Source organism: Sus scrofa, chromosome 13 (assembly GCF_000003025.6).
Source record: "Sus scrofa isolate TJ Tabasco breed Duroc chromosome 13, Sscrofa11.1, whole genome shotgun sequence".
NCBI classification, from domain to species: domain Eukaryota; kingdom Metazoa; phylum Chordata; class Mammalia; order Artiodactyla; family Suidae; genus Sus; species Sus scrofa.
Window position 1 is genome coordinate 146,699,858 of NC_010455.5, and position 8,162 is coordinate 146,708,019.

General features: G+C 45.6%; 1 protein-coding gene across 12 annotated transcripts in view; it reads right to left on the minus strand.

Annotated features, from left to right (window-relative positions):
- BOC (BOC cell adhesion associated, oncogene regulated) overlaps positions 1 to 3,308 on the minus strand; it is a 77,948-nt gene extending 74,640 nt beyond the window's left edge. For all 12 annotated transcript variants that reach the window (XR_002337900.1, XR_002337899.1, XM_021070376.1 and 9 more), the window contains exon 1: positions 2,845 to 3,308. The gene's annotated coding sequence lies outside the window, so the exon portion shown is untranslated. The remainder of the gene's footprint in view (positions 1 to 2,844) is intronic.

The following is an 8,162-nucleotide window of genomic DNA, read 5'->3' on the forward strand; positions in this document are numbered from 1 at the left end:
GATGACAAGAAGTTTCATATGTTAAACTGATTTTTTTTTAAATGTTAACAAATCACTTTCTTTCCTCTCCGTTGCCAATTTCCATTCCCGCCTTCCTCACTTTCCCAGATAGCAAGGAGGCTTGGAGTTTGGAGGAAAGAACGCAAACTGCCAATGCATATCTTCTGATGCCAGATTAATACTTTCTTGAATATTCAGAGGCCAGAAAGTACTGGAAGCAATTATTTGGGGCACTTGGGTCTTCTTCAACTTCTTTTCACTTGTGTAAAAGAGAGAGAGAGAGAGAGAGAGAAGTTCCTGTTGTGGCTCAGCAGTAAGGAAACTGACTAGTATCCATGAGGATGTGGACACGAGTTCAATCCCTGGCCCCGCTCAGTAGGTTAAGGATCCAGCATTGCTGTGGCTGTGGTGTAAGCTAGCAGCTGCAGTTCTGATTCAGCCCCTAGCCTGGAACTCTGATGTCATGGGTGTGGCTCTAAAAAGGAAAAAAAAAAAAAAAAAAAGATACAGAGAGCAAAACCCTTATTCATTACCCACAGTGACTTTGTCGAAATCTGAACCTGGACCACTAGGAATATTGTGACCATCGGATTCACTTCTCACCATCCTTGTTTATAGCCTGGGCATCCCTGGGGAAGTTAACTGAATTATTTCATGAGTAAAATCCCCCACTCCTTCTCAGGGTATGGAAACCATAGATAAGTTGCTGAAGAGAGCTAGGAGCCCAAACATTTCAAAGAGGATTTCAAAGAAAGGAAAGTCACTGGACCCTTTTGGAGGATAGAAAAGAACATAAACCACCCTTTTATCACAAGGTAGCCAAACATTCAATGCAAAGCAGGGTTCTCTCGCTGCCGCCCCTCCCCCACTCCCTCCCCATACCCAGTTGTGGTCAAGGAACCAACCATCCTGACCTCTATCAACCTCCTCTCCCCAGTAAAGTCAAAGCTGTGGCTTGGGTAATTTCTCCTGAGAAAATGTCTCTTGCACTGTTACTCTTGTGAGATCTCTTGACAGAGGATGAAAAGGAGCATGTCAGACATCTCAGTCCTCAGATTTCATAGGTGTAGACAGCCTCTGGCCTCCTGAAGGGCCACACTCGGAACAATAATCAGCAGAGGCAGGCAATGTCAGCAAAGCAATAACTCTTTATTCTTTCATTTTTTATACACTTGCTTCAAAAACTCATCCTGCAGGAAAAATCATAACTCCACTGCTGTTTCCACCCTGCCTCTGTCCCACTGACCCCAAGGTGCTTCAAGATTACCACGGGAAACCTCTGGGTTTCAATTATGAAACCATTAAAAAGTACCAATTATAAGACCTCAGAAACCTTCCTGGGAAACCTGTTACACACTTCAAAATGGCCAAACTCTTGCCTCAGATTCACTGTAAACTGAAAACAGGTCCCTCAGCCCCCACCTCAGTTTGAAGAGACTGTTTTCATACTGTCATGCTGCCCTTGAGAAAATGGAGACTGAGTTACTGGCTGTAACCAAAGGGATAAAAAATCAGCACAGGGCTGGGCTGGCTGCTTAGGGCCCAATTGTGGAATAAGTTTGAAATGTTTGTGTTCAAGAATTTTGAAAATTTCATTCATTCAATGGCCAAAGTTTGCAAAGTTCTAGGTAACAAAGGTCTAGGTGGCAAATGTGAGCTGGGTACAGGGCACTTGAGGGTGGCACAAGGACCTGAAACCCAAATACACTTTTCACTCAGTCTACTCAAAGAGGTAACTCTGGGTCAGAAACTTATTCGAACCCACTTGAATTTGCTGAGAAGGGATGGGGGAGTGGCAGAACACCCCACCACACCCAGAAAGTGCCTGTTTAGGATCCCTGGTGTGCGGTTTGGGTATTCTTAGCTTTCCTGCCACATCTCTGGAAACACACAATGACCTTTCAAGTAATCCTGCCACTGCAACCCCATCCCCAAAACAAAACTAAGCAAACAGACCCCCAGGGCTCCTTAAACTCCTCCAGGTCAGCCTGCTCCCCTACTCCTCAAAATTTTCTTATCATCTGCAAGAGCAGACTAACAAGAGGCAACCTGAAAGTTAAGCAGGATCTTCAAAAATCCAGCAGAAAATTCTTCCTGGGTTCCTTGCTCTCCCCCCCCCCCCCGCACTTGTTCCAAATGATCATTCCCACTTCACAGTTACAAACAACACCCCCCCTCCAAAGCACAACAAAAGCAAGACGTTGGCACGCGAAGGCGAACACACACACTCTTCCTCTCACAGCTGCCCCAAACCCACAGACACCTCTGGACATCACCACTTCAGCCTAGCCTCTTCCACCCCTGGGGCGGAGGGTTGATCTGGTGTAGTTTCACTTCCAGCCCGTTAAGTCCCTCATATTAGTCTGTGTTTGTTTTTAACGCCAAGACGATAAACCCTCACATCTTTGGAAGCCAAATGGGGGTGCGGTGGTTCTGTGTATTTGCCCATGTGGGCTTCTCCCCACCGCCCTGCGCTCAGAGCCGGAGACCAGTGTCAACCTTTAGGGACGTTTGGGAGGCTGTCCCGGCCCTTCTTCCACCCAGGAAGCTTCCGGGAAAGACCGGCCGGACCGCACCCGCAGGGAAAGGGATGCGGCGCCCCCGCGCCGGGTGGCGGTAGCCCGGCATCTCACCGCCCGCCTGGCGCAGGGTCCCCCACGGAGCCTGCGGGCCGAGCGCTCGGACCCGCTCCCGCAACCGGCGCTCGGACCCGCTTCAGCCACTCTTCAGCACTTCCTCGGCATCGCCCGGCCTGCGGCAGCCTCCCGCCCCCTCTCCTCCCCAAACCAACAAATAAACACAACTTTTTATGAAAAGAAAACAAACTTCAGCGACGTGACTCACCTCTGGTGCAGCCGGCTCCTGGGAAGGACGAGCCAGGCCCCGGGGCTAGCGGGGTGGGCGCAGAAGAGCGCCACTGAGCCCCGCGCCCACGGACACACAACCCGCACAGTGACACCCAGGGACACACAAAACGGGAGTGGCCGCAGCGGGAACAACAAAGGAGCCCCAGAACCAGAAGTTGCCGGCCGGGAGGGCGGACGCTTGCGGGCGCGTGTAGCTGCGGCGGGAGTGTGTGTGTATGTAAGTGTGTGTGTGCGTGTGCGTGTGTGGGTGTGCGCGCGCGGCAGCTGACACCGGCCGGCCAGGGCTCAGGGTCCCCGCGGCAGGAAGCGGGGGCCGCAGAGGCGGCAGCAGGAGGACAAGGCAGGGGACGCAGCGCCCTGCGCACCCGGTCCCTCCATATGGAAGAAGCTTTTTTGGATGACTGAACTCGCAAACAATTCCTTCTTTTGCTTCTCCTGCCTAGGAGCCTCCCATTACCGCGCGCCCGGGGGGGGGGGGGGCGCAGAGGAGGCGGGGAGGAGGGGGAGGAGCAAAGTGCAGCAAAGAAAAAGTCTTGGAAAGGAAGCTGGAAAAAAAAAGTCCCCCCAAACTCAGTTTTTCCCCTAACACTCATTTTCTTTCTGTTGCGCCTTAGTACCACGGTGTCCCCCCACTTCGCTTTCTTTCCCATTCCAAAAGCAAAGTCTTCTGCCTTTCTCTCACACCCAGGAGCTCCCCCAAACCCCCATTTTCTCTTTAGCTTCACCTCGGACCCTTATTCTCCTACAGTAGCCTTCCCTCCTCTCGTTCAGTCTATTTCTCCAAGTATTTTCCTGACATCCCCTCTTCTTGTCTCCATTCTGCAAACAAACTAAATCATTAAAAGTAAACTTACTAAACGCGCCCCTACCACTACTCCCGCCCCGCAATGGGGCAGCGGCTGTCGAGAAAATTACTACGAAGCTGGTCTAGGGGAAGCCCCATCGCCACCTCCCGCGACCCACCAAGCGGGCTAAAGAGGGAGGGTTTGCCGCGTTCTCGGTTGACAGCGGCCTGCCCTGACCTCCATTCATCATCCCCGGATGGAAGAGTGAGGGAAAGGATGAGAGGGGGGAGGGCGAAGGAGGGGTATCGGCCACAGAGAAAAGTTAGTTTCCTCCCTTTAGTGTGGGGCAGAGAACATTCAGAGCGGTGGTTCTCAAACTTGGGCTGCATCCGAACCCCCTGGTTCGGCAGGGTCTGGGGTAGGCCCGAGAACTTGCATTTATAGAAAGTTCCCAGGTGATGCGGATGCTGTGGGTCCAGGGCCACATTTTAAAAAGCATTTTTCCAGGGTATTGACAAGTCAAACATGTGCTGAGTTGGTGGCAAGTTGGGTCCCACTCTTAATCTGTAGGGATGAAACAGACTGTGAAAGGTCATTCAGTCCATAGCTTTATATTGCAGCTGAAAAAACCCAGACCCAGAAGGGTTAAGGCAGGTATTTGTTCAAGTGAACCTTGAGTATGTGCCAAAGCGGGAAGGAAGCTGCTCTGAAAGTTGGTTGGGCAGGCCAGGAGGAGTGGGACGAAGGTGCTGCCTTCTCTGTGGCAGGAGAGCTGTGGAAGCCACTGTGTGACTGTGAGAAAGTCATCTGACCTTACTGGGCCTCAATTTTGTTTTTAGTTTCTCATTATTAAAAATTCATATTTTAACACTGAGTAATTATAATTGAACCTGAATCAAAAGATGTTTAAAAGGGCAACATAAACTTCTTTTAATCAATACATTGTACCTTTTTTCCCCATGCATTTGGACACTTAGGCATGAGTCAAGTTTCTTTTTTTTTTTACTCTTTTTAAGGCCCCCATTCGTGGCATATGGAGGTTCGCAGGCTAGGGGTCCAATCGTCCAATTGGAGCTGTAGCTGCCAGCCTACACCACGGCCACAGCCACGCAGGATCTGAGCCTTTCATTAACCACTGAGCCACGATAGTAGGAACTCTGGAGTCAAGTTTCTTTATTGAGTTATCTGGTACTTTCAGCACCACTTGCCTGGATTCTTGGGTCTGTCCCCGGGAAAAAATGGATAAAGGGGACGATCTATTTTCAACAAGGTAAAAAAGAGTATGAACTCCCTCTTTGAACTATGCACCTGTATTCTTTCCTCTCCTTTATTCTCCAGTTCCCTCCCTACTTATCTTCGCTTAATTTCCAACATTCTCCCCCATCATTCTCCAAGACCTATTTATTTCTCCACTTAATGATCCTGTTAGCTTCCACCTCTTATTGTTCTCCTCTAAGGCATAACTCAGGACTAAAAGACCTTGGGTCCACTGTGCATACAGAAATCTTAATTCACCAAGGGAATGGGCCAGCCAGCCTTCCACTGCAGTGAAAACATTCCTTCTCCCCAGAGCCCCAAGCAGAGCTGTCTAAATGCCACTCCCGCTGGCAATGTGGGTTTCCAATGAGGACATGGTACATGAAATTCTCATATTGATTCTTCCATATTCTTTCATATGCTATTCACTGATCAACATCTCAAGATGTCTCTTACCCCTTCCCTTTGTCTTCCTACAAGAACTTTCTCCTAGGACTCTTAATTCTCTCCATTATGGTCTTTGGGTGTCCCCTGAACTCTGGTGAGTCAGAGCACAAGAGAAAACAAAGAAGCTTGACGTCCTTACCAACATTATTTAGCCAAGAGAAAGACTCATGGCCTTGTACTTCCCTCCATTCCAGGCTGTTCATGTGGCTGCTCATCTTTCCCATGAAGTTCAGACAGAATGCAGATCACAGCTGAGAGGGCTTAATTCTGCAGCAGCACCAAGCATATGTTGGCACCTCACATGTGTTTGTTGTTTTTATGGCTCTTTGTATTAACATAATTGTGTTTATTATTATTACTCCTGTAAGAACACTGCATCTCTGAACTCTCCCCCTTTGCCTGGAGCAAGTTCCTTGACTAATTCTCCCCTCCTCTCTCTTTCAGTTTCCCTATACCTACCCTCCCTACTCCACTCTTCCCCCAGCCCCCATCTCAAAACAGAGTCTGGGCTTTCAAAAAGGGCTTTCTGCTGCTCTCCACTCTGTTCATGGTGACTTCCCTCTGGCAGCTTGCTTTCTTGTGGGCTATCTGGGCTGCTGTCAAGAAGGAAGCATTTAGTATGGAAGTGATCCTCACATTTATTATGTGGGGGGTGGGCCGGGGGGACTGTAGTTCTACATAAGTCACCCCATCACTAAGACTGTGCAGAGTGAATTGGAAGGAATCCCAGTGAGTGACGGGAAGAAAGGATGCTCCCCTCTCAGCGTGCTGTAGGTACTCCAGCTGTACCCCATGCACAGGGCAGCTCCTTGGTGGTGAAGGATATCTGGAAAGGATCATGCTGAGAAAATTACTAAGATGCAAAGAGAAATAGGATATGATAATTCTCCCTCTCTTTTACTATAAAACTGTTTTCCTGATTATAAAATATGCTCATTGAAGAAAATTTAGAAAATAGAGAAAAGCACAAAGAAGGGGAAAATTACCCCGGGGTGTGTGTGTGTGTGTGTGTGTGTGTGTCACTGTTAACAGAGTTAAGTATTTTTTCTAGTCATTCTTTTTTTATTTTTCTTCCTCATTAATTTAAATAAATATTCTGTCTTCAGTGCGTATATGAGTCTAACCAAACAGAAATGGAAGATGTTTAAAAGGGCAGCATAAATCAATACCTTAATTCAATATTTTATTCTTTTTTTCCCTTATGCATTTGGCAACATAGGAGTCAGTTTCTTCAGTGATTCATCTGGTACTTTCATATTTTGCAAACACTGTATTCATTGTATACATAAGTTGTGATCCTACTTTTTAAATATAACATTCGAATGTGATTATTTTCCCCATGTCATTAAATCTTCTCCAAAGTTCAATTTAGACAGCTGTGTACTATTCAGAGTGAGGCTGTTATTTATTCAACCATTCTCCTATTGTCATATATTTAGATTAGTTCTATTTTTATTATGATCATGCATCACAGTTGACTAAACATCTTGTCATAAATCTTTATTTATAATTCTGATTATTTCCTAAAGGTGAATTTGTATGAGTAGAAGGTTTGGAACAACAGAACATTTCAAAGACTTTTGGCTGGTATTGCAAAATTGTCTTCTCATGGCTCAATATATATTTTCATCTCTCAAATCTCTACAACAATGAGATCATCAAACACAAGGCTGACTTGATTGAATTATCCATTTTGGATGACTGCACAGACCAGATAAAGAAAACAACTGCCAAACATTCACTATAGTGGAGACAACGCACAAGAGGGAAGAGTGGAACAATAATTGCTTACTATGTGAGCTCAATTATATTTACAATCTTACTTAACCTTCCCAACAATCCTCTGAGAAATAAGCTAATGTTTATTGGGTACCTCCCTCTCACAGCCTCTGTGCTAGATTCTGTGTGTACATTTGATCTTGAATTCCTATGGCAACCCTTTCCTGTAGGTTTGATTATCTCCATTTTGCAGATACAGAAAATTAAGTAACTTGCTAAGATACCTAACAATGAAGTGGTGGTACTAATTCCAAAACCCAGGGTTTTTCAAGTGCAACATATTGTTTCTCTGAAACCATTTCATGAGTTACAGGCTACTTCGTGGAGTAAGAAAGGCATATTTAGAAGACGCTTGAATTTTGTCAAGTCATTAAGGAAACTTTGTTATGCTTCCAAATGACTTTTCTTTCCTTTTTTTTTTTAAGAACATCCAAGTGCATTCAAAGAGCTAAGGTGACTTACTAATTTTAATTAATGAAAGAGTCCAAGGATTGTATGCCTTAAGAGGATGCAGTTCTAATGTCTGAGTTAAGATATCTAAATTAAAGCTTAGATATTAACATCCACAGCACTAACAGCAATTAGTAGATTGACTATTGTATACATTCCTATTTCCGGAGCTAATGTTTGGATAAAGACTTTTTATCTTGATTAAAGGTGATAGAAATAAAATATTTGTGCATCCAACTTCCTAGTTTCAAATTCCAGCTGCTGAATGTTTGAAGTTTTTATTTACTAAAAAACATTTTCAAAATAAAGACAAAACTTAATTCATTAATTTATTATTAGGAAAATTAGCCCTCATTTGTTCTTTAGTGGGCCATTAACTAGTCATCTGAGTTGGCCTACTTCTCCATGCTGGGTATCGCAAGAGCTGCCAGAGAAGGAATGTGCTGTGTTGCTCTAAAATATTTGATGAGTGAATGAAGAATGATGAATGAAAGTATAAGATTGGCTCTGCAACAATTAGTAAACAATGCAAGACAGTGTATAATTAAACCCTAAATTGCACGGTTGAGGCAGAAAT